We start from the raw sequence: 16,303 nt of genomic DNA on the forward strand, positions 1-16,303 counted from the left end.
CTTCCGACTGCAAGGAAAAAATGTTACTATAGAAATAACTGTATCAGCTTAATTTTATATCTCCATCTTTCTGTTTTTGTTGTTCGTTTAATCTCTTCTGTTCTACATCTTTGTGAGAGGCACTAATATTGTTACATGCCACTGCCATACACCCGGAAAACTTTGTACTTTGTTAATGAAAAGCTGCCTATAGCAGTGTAAAATGACACCAAATGGACAAATTCTTGAGGTTTCTTACTGCTCAACTTTCAAAATTAAGCAAGCTTATTTTCTCATATGCTGACTATTATCTAAATATCAGAAACTGAGTATTGAAGCAGAAACAAAGATACTGTTCCACACAGTCACCTCAGAAATCTGCAAGACTAGAAAATGAAATGAAAACATCCTCACCCCGCGATAGTGCAGGCCACACTCTACCAGGAAAACAATTCACTCTCTGTCTCTCTCTCTTTTTTTTTTTTTTTTAAAGCAACTAACACAAAAAGCAAAACAACAACATCTATCCAAGTTATATTCATCTTCTAACACTTATTTATTTATTTTGAGAAACTCAAAAAGAACTGGAAATAAAAGACGGTAACCCTTCTACATCCTGTACAAGGCTGGGCACGTTTCTCTTTCCAGCCCTGGTTCTGTTGTAACAAATTTCAGTAGCTTTCTGGTTTGAATCATCTTCCCCACCCCACTGGGTGCCTCAGATAATTCTCTTTTGTGTGGCTCTAGGCTAACCGTATGCTTGTTTCTGCTCTTCTCTCTCTGTTTCTGTGCCTTAGCTGTTCCTTGCTTGCCAAGTCTGTCCCTGCCCAACAATCCAGCTCTTCTCTCCCGCAACTTGTTCCCATCAAGCACATTCAGCTTCTATAAGAAAAGGAGAAACCAACTCTGCCTTTGAAATATTCCTCTTTTTTCAAAGCTCACTGATCATAGCAAAGCAAATAAGCAATCATTCTACCTGTAGTTCAAGCCCATTTTTTTTTTCTTTGAAGGAAGTTAAAAAGCACTAATTGAAAACCAGAAAGTTAAACAGATGCTTCTAATCACAGTCCCACCCAAGCACCTGGACTGCAATACTATCTTTTCTCACCTCAGCAATTTTCTCTCATATATGTATATTTTTACTGTACTCCCACCTCTTATTGCCTGTCTGCATTTTCTGTATTTTCTGCAGTCAACGTTAAAACCAATTGACTTCATTAATTTTTTTCTTCTAGTCCAAAGAATTGATGGATCTCAGATAATCTCATTTTCTTTTTTCTTCTCACTTTTAGATTGCTTCCCATAGAGTCACAGAATCCTTTAGGTTGGAAAAGACCTCCACAATCATCTAACCCAACCATCAACCTGATATAGAGCCCCATCACTAAATAATGTATGTCCCTTCATGCCAGATCCATATATCTTTTAAGTCTCTCTAGGAATGAAAACTCCACTGCTGCCCTGCATAGACTGTTCCATCTTTTCCTCGTGTTAAATCTGAACTTCCCCTGGTGAAATGAGTCCATTTCTCTGTGTCCTGTCTTGTCATCTGAGAAAAGAGACAAACACTCCCCTCGCTGCATGCTCAGAGGCAGATGTAGAGAGCAATGAGGTCTTTCCTCACTCTCTTTTCTACTTTCCTTCCTTTTCATTCTTGAATACATGTTTTCTTTGCTTACCTGAAAGATGGTATGCTTTTTTTTTCTTGATTATTTTATGCATTCTGAATCTACTTATCCATGTCATTCTTTCCAGGTGAACTCACACAGTGATTTTGTACTAAACACCACCTTAAACAGTTTTTGAATACCAGCTGAGGTGTATCCAGACCAGAGAGTACACCCTGTGTGGACTCATATCGATGCTGATTTATTTTCATTTATATCTGAAATCTTTAGATCTGAATTTGGTTGCTCTTTTTATTTCTCTAAATTTAGCCATTTTTGTTTGTTTGTTTAACATTTCATGCCTTACAGTTCACAGCTTAGATTGGTACTGGGTAATGTTGACTGTTTTGTCCCTCTTTCCCCCCCACTGTTGACCAGTTACTGACAGCTGTGTATTTCCAGGACTGGAGCTTTCTATTTTTGCTTGCCTCCTTACTACCCACATTAATCTCCATTCTTGAACTCCTTATTTATTTTTCCCTTTATACCACAGAAGTTTTATCTGATCTGTCAAGCTTCTTTTATAATTGTGTTCATATTCTTGACCTTGTCATATATTATTTTCTTTATAAGAACATGGGAATTGCCAAATCAAAAAACAAACAATGATTCATCAAACCTATGAGCTTGTCAAAGAGGGCAGGAAAAGCTCACAGAATACCTACACAGGGATACAGTGTTATATAAGGGTACATAAATCCTCCTTGGCTTCCAGCATTGATCAGTTTGAGCCCTCGGGCTTTAGATTATATAGTTTACAGTTCTTATTTCACCTAGTATAAATTATGTATTGTCTTTTTGTGAAGGCACAGTTAATCTTGGTTAAATTTTACTAACATTTTGGCTAAAAAATATAGTTATTTGCATGTTATATAAGAAGAATTTTCAACGCTGAGAAAATATCTCCTTACCAAAAAACCTGAAAAAGTGTATTTCATTTTATATGTCACTGGCTAACAGCGCTATCTCTGAGATAGGTTCCTTCCTTTTTTTCTGTTTTTATGTATCACTCTCATCATTTATACTTTTCTTAAGAACACTAAATAGACTGTGACACTTACCCTTTGTGGCATGCTTTGAACCCATAAAGCAACAAACAGCCTGCCCATCCAGGCCCTTCTGCCCTGGTTTGTACTGATTCCACTTATGCTTTTGTAACATTGTTTGCTGAATGTCCTAATGGTCTGCTCACAAAATGATGAAAATCTCCTATATTTCTAAAGTAAGAACAACAGATCCCCAGATGGATTGAAAGGGTTATTTCTATAAATCTGCAGCAGAAAAGCACACAGGACACTCTCGCAGGGTCAGTCCTGGCAAGCTCAACCATAAGACAGGGACAGAGAGTCACTTTAGAAAGAGAGCTTTAAAAAGACAGATTAAGGTAGAAGGTTTTAGATAGCTATCTAAAGGTAGGGAATAGCTGTCTCCTTAAAATTTCAGCTTTGGGGATGGTAGAATCACCAACTTGCCAAGAAATTTTTCTTAAATAAATACCAGGAGTAGGTCCAGTACTGCTCACTGAAATATTCCTCTCACAATTTGTAGGCACTTAGCTTTGAAATTATCCTATTGTTTTTGCATGTTTTACTTTTCCTCAGTAATAAACAGGTGCTTGAGAACAAGGTATGTAGGTGTTGTCTCGTGTAAAACAAACAATCATAGAACTGAAATGTATGCTATACTAGGTTGGAAAGATCATCAGGTGCAATTTTTCTATGGAATAAGAAAACCCAGGTGAGATTTCCTAGCATCCTGTAAACTGCGTCTTGAAAATCTACAGTGATGGAAATTCTACCACATCCTTGGGGAGGTTATAGCAGTGACTAATTGCTCTCCTGGCAAATAATAGTCTGTCTGATATCAAGACAAAACCAGCAGCCATCAGAGATACAGCCATGCTGTTCCAGTTACAGAGTACATTTCCTGTTTAGAGTGAATACTCTGATACCATCGTTGTTTGAAACTTCACCTGTAAGTCTAAGCAAAATGACTCCAGTGTCAACATCAAAAAATAGTTCTCCAGTGCTATAGATCAGAGCCACTGGGTTTCGCTGTCAGAAGACTTCTTGCTTGGCACAGCAGGTTCCCAGTGAACCACCATCACAACATCCCATGTGCTAATTAATTTCTGAGCCCCTAAGAATCTCCATCCCAAACTTACACAAGGTCCATGATCAGTTAATAATTTACTGTGATGTATTCTGAACTGTTAACATCCCATTACCCATTTAATCAGCTGAATCATTAAGCTCTCATCAGTTGTAAGTTCAGAATACAAAAACCCCAAATAATGTGCTGCACGTTGCATTTCACTTTAATTAAATAAAAATAGCTGGGCTGGGAACTGTGGGTCAGAAAATAAATTTCCCCCTTTTGCTGGTAGTTAGCACTTATCTCCACCCACTGGCACTAAGACTCATAGGACGAAACTAGCTTGTCATATAAAAGAACTTTGTCAGATATAGTCAAATTTTTTTGTCATCTCAGTTCCCTCAGGTGTTTTCAACCCAAACAGGTGATGCATACAGCATTTGCTCTGTTTAGGTGCACAGGATGCTGCGTGATTTTCTTTTAAACCTCCAGAATTATTTTCTATCTCTTCTGTAAAGAGTGCCCAGAGCTGCTTCTTTCTACGGTTTATTTATATGAATTTTGACAGCTTTTATGTACAAATGATGGTACTTAAACATTACCCATGTTTTCCTCTTGTTTCCTACCAATCACAGTGCCAGAGGAGGTTTGAGTAATTCACTTTCACTGACTGCATATGAGCAGGAACTTCTGATGCCATGTGTTGTTTCCTAACACAACCTTGTTAATCAGAGAGGCACCCAGGGTGACCAGCTGCAGGCAAGTGAACCTTGGCCATGTAGTTAGTGTGTTTTAGCTTGCCTTGGTAGCTTCTTGGGCCCAGCTGCCTCCCAGCAGAAATTCAATGCAGGCAATGCTTGCTCCCCATCATTTGTGTGGAGGAAAGTGCCAGCATGCACACACACGCTCTAGCATCCTAAACCAGAAAGGCAAACCCTTCTCTGTATTTGAAGCATGTTTTTTACATCTGGCTGAAAAAGCGTTTGGTCATCATTTAGTATCATTACATTGTTGATACTTAGGTATTTAAAAATGAAAGTAGTGTTGGCTCTTTAAGGGAACAATAATACATTTGGTCTGAATGATAGCTCCTATGGACTTTTAATGGTTACAAGACCGAAGAAACCATTTGCTCTTGAAAGCTTAGCAGCTGATTCAACACAGGCTGATTAGATAAAGAAAAGAGAATGGAAGGATAATAAATAAAAGAGCCCTGTGGTGAGAATTCTAAGGAAATGAAAAACACTTTATTGATAATCAATCTATGGTAGAATTTGATAATGAACTTCTGTATAATAAGCAGCCCATGTGCTCACCCTGCCACTGGAATTCTAATGAGGAAGATAATACATTAAAATTAGAAGTTTGCTAGTGAGCCTGTTATTAAAGCAATTAAACATTTTTTAATGCAAGTAAACAGAATTTGTTGCAGTCTGTATTTCAGAATCATACAATAAGCAAGGGTGAAAGGAACCCATAGTGCTCATGGCATCCAGCCCCTGGCTACACACATAATCACCCAAAAATCAAACCCTATATCTGTGAGAACTGTCCAAATGCTTCTTGAACTCCTTGTTCAAGTGGCTGTGCTGGGGGTTGTGCTCACCACCCTCTGGTGCAGACCCTTTCCCCAACCCCTCTTCCCAGCCCTCCCCTGGCACAGCTCCATGCCATTCCCTCGGGTCCTGTCGCTGTCACACAGAGCAGAGCTCAGCGCTGCCCTCCGCTCCCTGTGAGGAGCTGCAGCTGCCATGAGGTCTCCCTTCAGCTCTTCTGCTCTGGGCTGAGCAAACCCAGGGACCTCAGCTGCACCTCATACATCCTCTCCTCCAAACCTTTCACCACTGTCATGTCCCTTCTGTGGACACCCTCTAATAGCTTTATGTCCCTCTGATGCTGTGGCACCCACACTGCACCCAGTGCAGGAGGTGAGGCTGCACAGAGCAGATAAGGACAAACCCTCCCCTTGCCCAATGGCAGTGCTGGGCCTGCTGCACCTTAGAGTACAGTTGTCTCTTTGGGTTGCCAGAGCTCATGCTCGACTTGCCATTAGCCAGCACCCCCAGGCTCCGTTCCGCAGGGCTGCTCTGCAGTCTCTCATTCCCATCTATATGTACCTCAAGGATTGTCCCATTGCAGTTACAGAATGCAGTGCTTGCTTTTCTTAAATTTCATGTGGTTGGTGATTTCTCAGCCCTCTTAATTTATCAAGACGTCTCTGCAAGGCATCCCCATCCTCTACTCTTTTGCCATTTGGATATATGATTTTTATATTATTCTCCTTGATAGCAAAGGGGCTAAGATAACCTTTGGTTTTGTGCTTCCATGAGTTTAATGATTATTGCTTATTAAACCAGGTGAGACTAATCTTGATGAAATAATTGAGAAAAATATCAGTATAAGAAAACATGCAATTATGATTTATTTGTCAGTTAAAAGTAAGTTTTTCATGTAAAGCAAGGGGAATTTTAGGATGTGATGGTGGGTTGGAGTCCCTTATTTTCTGGACTATGTTAAATTCCTCTGTCCCTGGACTCTTTAAATTCTATTGGTGTCTGTTCTCCTGTAAGTCAATGTGTGCTTACCTGACACAGCAGGTAAAAAATCATATTTCTTCTAGCATCTGAAAAGCTATGATCAACCCCTTGCTGTGCTCCAATGGAATGTTCACTAACCAGAGCCATTCCCAAATATGTGTGCTGGTGCTCTCCCATCTCAAACCCATCTTCCAATGATGCTCTTACGTTCAACACTTGCTGAAATTCAATCTTTGTGGCAATGGTAAATCCCATCAGCTGCTTCTTGCCAACCTGTCAAAACTCTGCATTACTATCTTATTTAGCTACTGTTTAGTTCATCCCATGTTGCTCTCATTTTCTTTTTCAATGAGTTCTACTGCATGATTGTTTTCTGCTGATTCTGCCAGCCGGTCACTAACTGTTTTCAAACAGGCTTGCCACATCACTTCAGAAATTCATGTTGTGCTCTTCCTATCTTCTCATTCCCACTGCATCTATCACTGAAGCTAGGTCCCAGGTGGTTGCCTGGAAGCTTAAATAAGTCACTGTGCTCTGTGCACCATTTTCTAAGGCTTTGCTTCCTCTAACAGTACTGTATCTTTTTCACTTCTGCAAATGCAGGTTAAGCAGTTGAGTGGTAGACCTTGAGGTATAAGTGATTTTACTCTTTCCTATTTCTTTGAATAGTTCAAAGTGAATCGAGTACTTCACCTTCTACAAGCTTGTCAGAATACCCCATATCTGGGAGGTGTGTGTAGTCGGGAAAACAAGAGGAAAGAAATGTAAAAGAAGGACCAAAACCATTAACAGAATATTTTAGATAGATAGCTTAAGGAATTTTAGATTTCTGAGGCAGTCACCAGGAAACAATGTTCTCTAGAATAAAAGATGACTTAAGTGCACTTACCAAGTTTCATATGCATTTTTGTGTTAATTCTTGTGGCAGGTAGGTTTGCTATTTCTGAGATGAGAAAAACTATTAAAACTGCAAGTGTCAGGGCCCCCAGCACCTCCAACCTCACTTGGGATCTCCATCTGTGAATGGAACTATGAAAAATATCTGTGCAGCTGGTAAGTTAAATATTCACAAATTGTGATCAAGGGAAAAGATTTAACAGCATCCAGTACAGAAGAGAATATAAGTGTTAGCTAAAACATAAGAGACATAGATGTTTCAGTCTTGTTCATATGCATCAGTCTTCTGTTTTACTGCTACTCTTTTTAACATGGGCATGCAGATTTGTCTTGAAAATTCTGTATGCTCTGATGAGCCATCATAGCTCATTTTCAAAAGACATGAAATATCCAGAGATCTGTGGATGAATTAGTAGTGTCTCAGTGTCAGTGCTATGTGGAGATCAAATCAATAAAACAACTACTTATGTAGGAAAATGACACAAACCCCGAACTACAGATGTAATAGCACAAAGTATTAGAGATATTGAAAAAATAACATACTTACACAACAGTTCTACAGCTTGGAGAACATCTGATTTTTTTTTTTCCCACTCAGTAGTATTTTGAGGCTGAGGGGTAGCAGAGGTTGTTAGAATTCTTACTAAATGTGATGATTCACATCACATGTGGCAGCTCTACATACCAGACATATGTGAATAACCATCTGCGCCAATTTCACCCAGAACACCATATGTACTAAAGCTGGTGTTACCCAGTGGAATTTTGAAGAACTATATGATACATGTGGTGGAGTTCAAATCTCTCTGAACTGTCTGCCAGTGTGAACAGGTTCCACTGCATTAGTGTCTTAGGAAACATTTCCATTTCTTTACTTGCTTATAAAACCTAGAGACTGGAAGAGTGATTGTATGCTTGTTCTATTTTAAGGAAAAATCTGTGCTTATAATTTTAGTATCGAGGAAACTGATACTTACAACCCAGTCATGACACATCACAGGTTCTTTTCTTGAAGGGGCTTCATAACTTCCTCATTCTTATCTGTGCACCACATTCTAGACAACAGCAGTAATTTCCACTACTTTCCTCAGCACTTTTGTAGATCATAGCACTCTTTATTCCATGTCATCAAGCCTGTATAGTAGAGATTCCCCAAGGTAGGTCATTTACCCATTGCTTTTCCTCACATTTCTTTTCTACAAACAACAAATTTTTTAATATCCATAACCTGGGACAATAACTGGGGGCTTTTCTCCAAGCTACTCACTCCATTATTTCTCACAGTTTTTCTTCAGTTATAGCATAATCCATGAGGGCTTCTGTCCTTCATTTTCACCAGTATTTAATGCAATAAGTTCATTATGGGGCAAGACAGCATGAAGGGGAAGGGAAAATTGTAGGTATTGCAGTAATAAGATTGGCAATATAAATAAAGAGCTGTTTTCTTTATAGTCTGCTGCTCTGTACACAGAGGGCTGAAACATACTTTGTACTCAGTCTTTTCCTCTGTGACTTACTTTTTAGTATTGCTAAGGTAAATCTCAGAGATAAGAGCCATCTGGGGCGACTGCATTAAGATAGATACTGTTTCCAGGGAGGATTCTGTTCATGGCATTCATGTAGGATGGTTTTCCATTCAATTAAATTATTGTGACCAGTCTGCCTTTTTTATCCAAGTTGTGCGATTGGCCTTCATCAAAACAAATGTCTTTCTACAAGAAGATGAGATAAACAAGTGACATGAAAAAATAGTGGTAAGTCATACATGATAAATGAAGTTCCAGGAAGACTGAGGGTGCTTTTTACCGCTGTTACCAGGTAACTTCAATTTATTTTTCCCCCAGGGACAGATACTGCAGCTCGTGCAGTAAGGTATTGCTTTTGTCAATTACTGATGATCACGATACATATTTCTGAGCTGTTGAATTATACTTGAATTACATTTCTTGGTTACTAAACAAAAATATGATTGATATTGTATTATTATTATTATTATTTGCACATGCTTTTTAAGCTGGTTGAATTCAAGGACAAGCTTGTTTTCTATAATTGTCTAAAAATAGAATCACTATTACTCTGTAAAATTCCATTTATTATTGGTAGAGTAAAAGTACTATTCATGCATATGTTTTTGAGGGCTTCTTCCAGAATTTCATTGTAACAAATTCATGCTTAATAATTACCTAAGTTGATAGTTTGCCTATCGGGAAATGAACTAGTTATTTTTATCAAGTTGAAATGTCAAGTTAGAAGGAGTCTTGTACTCCTTAATTGAAGATACTTCTTAAAGGAGTGTTAGAGAGGAAAGAGCCGCTACTGGACAGTCAGTGGAGGAAGATTGCATTAAGAAGCAATTATTTATCTCTGTATGATAGAACTAATTTACATCTGTTCACAGCTAGCTGGTGACTGATTTTCAGAGAGTCTCAGAACTAGACCTTTAAAGAAAACCTGAGCCATCTGTAGCATCGTAGAAACACTTTAAGGCATTTTGCATATTACATTCTGAAAGAAGCAGTCATGGCTTACTGGTCTTTAGGTGGTCTGAGGACCATATGGTGAACTTGAATCCAAGCTTATTGTAAAGCAATATGTACTTGTGCCAAGTCATGAATACACAGTTTGGATTGCTTCTTCTCTCTGTATCATCTTTGGCAGAAACTGGAGTGAAATGGTGACTTACAACCTTGTGAATATGGAGGACAGGAAATGACTTAAATTGGTAAGGAAAGGTGTGTTAAAATGAAAAACAGAAATGAAGTTTGAGAAAGAGTTAATAGAAATATAATTTAAAGTGTTTCTGTCCTCGTGTGATACAGTGCTTGAGGACAAGACCAGAAAACAGTTTATGACCTAATTTTTAAATGATTCGTGGTGCTGCATATTTGGAGCTGGTCTTTAAGAAAATACTGGACTTCTTGCAAACAAATCATGGACTGACTGCCTATTAAAACCTGGTCACTCCCCTTGGTATCTTAGTGAGTTTTGAATTTTTTTTTTAAATTCTTTGTCTCAGATGTAGAAGCTTAGCTTTCTGAAAAGTGTAGCATAAATAGCTGTCTTGATACACTCCTTGAATAGCAAATAGGTATATTTTGTCACATGAATGTTTTTATACTAGCATATAACTTACAGTGTTCTGTCATTGCAGAGTTTGCCTCTTAAACTTCTAGAGGAAGTTACACTTGCTTATACCAAATCTGTACATGAATTTCTGATGCATGGAGAACAGCAGTAAAAGAGATTTATAGTCAGAATTTATTACAGATGAATAGAGTCATGCTGGAATTGGGTTAGAAAAGGTATGTTTACTGGTAATAAGTTCTCTGTTTAAAGTGGCAAGTCCCAGGTTAGACAGGATATGTGATATGCAAGCAGAACAAAAAAATGTACTGAGGAAATGAAGTAAATATAGTTTCCAGAAGGATTTTCAAGGGAGTGCTGAAGAGTTAGTCATTTACCTCCAGATGAAGTTCAGCAAGAGTTGTCTGCCAGAGTCCCTTAAGCTTTCTTATATATTTCATGCAGTAACTCTACTGAAACTTATTTACCATCACAGAGCAAGACTCATCCCTTTTTCTTCCACTTTCCTTTATATTAGGTGGCATAATTTCTTGGCTTTATTAGTTAATGAAGGTGAATGTCTTTCATGTTTACGAGATGCAATTGTGTTCTTTGTTTTGATCACATTATGGTAATGAAAGTGTCCCTACTAAATTGTCTGCGAGCTCCTTAACAAAAGTGTGCAATACCAGAGTCAGGCTTCTTTTCAGTGTGGGAGAAGATTATTTGCTTGTAGATCATCTAGATGCCATCAACAAAATTTATAGGTAGTTTGGGATCTACAATTCTTTTTGTTCAATTCTAAATGCTTTATAAAATTGTAACTTAAGTCTTGCAGATCACATTGATTTCTTTCTCTCTTCAAGGTCAAATTTCAAGCACACTTTGCCCTGTAGCCTTATTACTTACAACCACTACTGGGCTCTTTCAGGCTGCAAACTGGGATGGTTCAGCTATGTGCATCAGGGCTTTGTATATTTTACATTCTGCTATTGGGAATATGTCTGGCCTCAGCATAGCTGACAGTTGACTGACCACTAGGGTCCTCCACTAAGAATATCAATGTTTTTACGCTGGAATATCTTAAGAATGTGCAGAAATTGATCTCTTAGAGCTCTAGAGGGAGCACTGTGTAGGTATGACCAGGCCCAAGTGGACTCCATTGCAAATTTACCTGCAGGATATCTGCCCTGGCTCTCTGTGCATTTACTGATGACCCCACACACTCCTGCAAAGAGATAAGGTTGGATAGCAAGGTATGTGTACAACCTATGGCTTCTTCTTTCAAAATGCAAGAAGAGCTCTGGTGCTATTTCCACTGGGGTGATGGGGAGTTATAGGAAGACTGAGTTTAGGGTGAATGATGGTTACCTGAAACAAAAAATCTGAATGTTATACATTGGATTCTGAGAGCCTTCAAAGCTCTATGGTTTGGAGCGGCTATCTCTCACCACAAGTTCTTTGACTAGAATGCATGTATGTGTTGTGTGTATGCACATCTGCATGTGAGGGAAGGTACCCAGGGTAAAGCTCTGGGGGAAGCAGCCTCAATTGTCCTGTACCAAAGCACAGAGCTCTTTTGTTATGAGGTCGCTGATCTGTGGTGGAACAGGTATATGAGTGTAATGTTGCATGTGGCAGGGGAGATCCCATCTGTGCCTTCACAAAACTTCTTTTCTTAACTTACGGAAAAGTTCAGGTGTAATTCTCTTAAAATAATCCTATTGGAGTCTTCTTTTATTCTCCTTTTGTGCAAGACATTTTGCTCTTGAAACGGTTTGTTGAACACAGATTTTAAATGATTTCAGTATATGGTAAATGAGAACCTTAAGCAGGCTAGGAAATCAGTCTGTTATATGAGTTTTTAGTTGATTTGGCAATTTAATGTTTCAGATCACCATGCAGCAGTAGATATAATTAAGTGTCAGAGAGAGGGCTAAATGCATGAAAAAAATCTTATTGTATAATTACACTTTTATAATAAGATTTACTTGTCAACTTAAAATGTAATAAGATAACTAACAAGACAATTTATTTTTCAGTATAATGAAGATGTACAGAAGGCAGAGGGAGGACCTTATAAGAAGCTTCACTCTGTGGCTGGCTCTGCCTGGTAGCATGCACACTTAATGAAGGAAAAATGCTACTGAACTTAAGGAGGGAGATAGCCATGTAGGACTGGTAGCAGATGAAGTAAGAGTGTGAGTAGGCTTAAAGTTTGGATATGGTGGAGGAGAGAAAGACGAGAGAAAAACTGTGATGACAGAAGGTGGAAGAGTCTGCTGGGTAAGATGCTACCGAATGCGTTCCTCCAATTGATAGAGCAAGACATTTCCATAATGTAAACTTTCAGAGAAAGAAGGTTAAAATAACTAATTGCTTTGGTGTGGGCTGAGAGATATGTATGGAAAGCTATCCCAGACTGGCTGACACATGCTAAGTTGTCTGGTAGTGTGTTTTAATGAAGCTTTGCTTAGGGAAAAGGAGGTCTACTGAAAGTCAACTAGGAAAAGACAGAATTTCTGAAGAGTTTATACCCAGATTAACTATTTGTGATAGGGAATGCAGTTTATAAGAATGGGAGAACTGCTCAAAGAGATTGTAAGAAATAGTTTGCTACCATCTAAAACTGTGACCGGACCAAGTCTTGGAAAGGTCATGTTCATAATTTCTGGATCATGAGCAATGCCCTTTACTTGTGATCCTTCAACTTGTGTCAGTGGAATTGTGTAAGATCAAGTTCATATTTGCCAAGGAGCAGAAGCTAATTTTACCATTCTGTCTGGCTTCAAAAACAGCAGACCAGGGAGCTGCAAATGAAATCCACCATGAACTACTGCAGTCTATAACACCAGGGCTGCTTCTTTGCTGGCTCATCCACACAGACTGTGTCTGTCAGCTTCCAGTGACCACTGTAACCACACTAAACAATTAGAGAAGCACACTTTCCTCAGAATATATGGAACATAACGTGTAGATATACTGGGGCTAGATTCAACATCACTGTAGCAGGTGAATGGATGCAGAATTGTCTCAAAGAGCAAACAATACATCTAAATTATCAGCTGATTATTATTAGACCTAAGTTTTGGCCGAGTGCTGAGGGAGTTGGCTCTTCCTGATGTCTGTGCACTACCATAAGGATCCAGTGGAAACATCTGCAGGATAGGCTGCATTGATAATGTTGGAGAATGCAATGACTTGAAACTGGCAATAGTCTTGGTGTACCAGCGTGGAGGAAGAAAGTGTTTTATCATCCACAATACAAATCATGTAAAGCTACATGAAGTATGTAGTTTCCATATAATCATCTACTCTTTCTCTCATATATCACAATGCAAATGCATTCCTGAACAGTGCAATGTAAATATGACTGAAGAAACACACTACACTTTAAATTCTGTGTATATTGTTCTTTCTGCTATGCTAATTAGTACATGGTAGTACATTAGTCAGAAAGCAAGAAGTACAGTACCTGAGAATTATGTTTGTTTTTTTTCTTCATAGCTGCCACATGATATGAAACCATTTACACAACTTTTGAGTGTTACTGCATTTTAACCAGGCTAAGAAGGATCCTGTTAGCATTTTGTCTTTTATTTTATCCTTAGTCACCTAGCCAGAACATTTGAGGAATTTTCTGTGCAGAACAAAAAAAATTGCCTACTTGATGCTTTCCTTATTTTGTTGCTTCTAGTCTCTTTAGGAATTCTGGTTTAAGCAAAGAAAAGAACAGTTTCTCACTGTCACTTTTACAACAGTTGAAGAACAGAGTAAGTATTATTTTTTATGTTTATTTTGTTTCTCTTCTGAGATCTGATGTGACCTGATGGTGCTTGGAGAAGCAACTGAAATTGTTGTTTCAGGACTAATTTAAGGGACCCCTTAGGCATGAATGAACATATATATAACATGGACATGGAGCAACATTATATTGTCCTGTCTTTCAAGATGGGGGAATTAGGAAAGAGGTCTTCCATTCAGATATGCAATTTGGTAAGCATTTAAGGAATAAGCATACAATCTATATAATAATTCAGTGTATATAAAGACTGCAAAGTTTTTTTTGTTGTCAGAAACTACTATGGAAATCTAAAGAGAAGTAAAATACTTCTTCACTAATGTAATATATATTTCTGGCTATTCTACACAGAAGTGTTATTTGCCTAGATAGGTCATTGGTCTTAATTTGTTTGATTATTCATGGATAGCCAAGATGGTACCTCAAGCTGGCTACAGCTCTGAGTTCAACATACTCCGGTTGTCTTCCAGTCAACTTTCCAAAGAGATAAGAATATGTTTCATGTCATTACTGTTCATGTTTTATTTGAACAGAAGTTTTAAAGCAAAACTTGAAGTAAATAGGAAGCACAAACTGGAAGTTAAATAAATAAATAAATAGTTTCACATGCAGCTCTGACCCTGCCCGCTGTGTTGTTGCCAATGAATTCTTGCTTCTGAACTTGACTGCAGACAACACAGTAACTCTATCTTACAAAAAACAAAACAAAACAAAAAACAGATGAATTTCCTTTGGTCTTGAGAAATTTCCTTCCATTGGCTCTGAGGTCTCTCTGTGTGATGATTCTTTCATGCATTATTGCCCACTGTGTCTGGAGCCTTTTCTTCCTGAATATGCACAAAAATTCTTCAAGGAAATGTGCAATCTTTTATCTTCTTCTGGAAGTTCTGGCTGTCACCATCCAGAACCACTTTCCTTCTTCAAGAAACTGTTGAAAACAAGTCAGTCAAATACAACATCAAACACATCAAGTATATTATGACGACAGAGACTTGAACTCTGCCAGCTGTAATGAAGGATACAGCCATACAGCAGCACAATTAGTCAAACCTCAGCTAGGTTAAAATTGCCTTTTTGGATCCTTCTGGCAGTGCTGCCATGATAGCATGTTCTCAGAATGGGAAAAATTTCAATATGAATGTCAGCTCAGCTAATGGCTGTTTCACTGGTGCCAGCGTAAACTTAGACAAAGTGTGCGTGCAGGAGTTACAAGTATTGCTGTATAAGCTTATCCCTAATGCACAGTAAATGCTTTTTGCTGCTGAAGATGTATCACTGACTGACATTTTTTCAGGCATATTTTTCAGTGTTTCATTAATATATTTTTTCTGCTATCTTGTTCATATAATTCTATGGGGTTTATATTTATACCCTGATGTTCAGATACCGTCATTACGTTGAACACCCTTTTCATATCAAATGAAGAGAACAAATATATCAGTATTTCTTGATAGGAGAAATTTTCTTAATTTTTTGTGGGAAGAAGTTTTGGCAGATTTCTAAAGCTGGCACACTGTCTCATTCCTTTGAAAATATGAAGGTTGATTAGAGTAATGACCTTTGCTACATGTAGAAGGGAGAAGGGAAGGAGAACTGTTGCTTACCTTCAGTTTCCAGCATTCTCCCACCTGTTCACACTGTAGGAAGTCGCTAACATTCAAAGTCAAGTTCCTGAAGAATTGGAGATTTTGAAGCCCCCATTGTAATATTGGACAGTGTAAGTAACTTCTGTGTAGTCTTGGATAAAGGGAGATAAGAAGAAGGGAGGAAATACTGCATTACATTTCTAGTTGATTAGGGTCATTCAACTTTATAGAATACATGTAATTTGATATAATCTGATATAGTACATCTGCAAGAAATACAATTTTCACAGCGGGTAAGAGCTTGTGGGCAGGTAATAAAATCCCTGCACTGACCAGAAACTGTTGTGAACATCTGTTCCCTGACTACTTAAATTATACTTGGACAGTTTGATGCATCTCTGGCATCCGTTCCATGTTCTAGTGGAATGAAAGTAGAAGAAAAGAGCGATGTAAAATCAGAGAATCCTGTTGGGTTGTAATCTTTCTTTCTGCTCTATTTTCTTTTTCCCCCACTAAATGTGTCACATCTTTGTTTAGTACCTCATGGCATCCTTTCTTTCCCTCACTTGTGTTTGTAGCTGTGTGCTTACTCATTTTGTGTACATTGATTACAGCCATGCGAGGCTTTGGACTTAATTAAAAGTTGTGATGAGAGAAAGAAAATGAGTTCTGAGGAAA

The sequence above is a fragment of the Coturnix japonica genome, chromosome 1, assembly GCF_054131305.1.
Source record: "Coturnix japonica strain WE chromosome 1, WE-NBRP24, whole genome shotgun sequence".
Classification (NCBI taxonomy): Eukaryota; Metazoa; Chordata; class Aves; order Galliformes; family Phasianidae; genus Coturnix; species Coturnix japonica.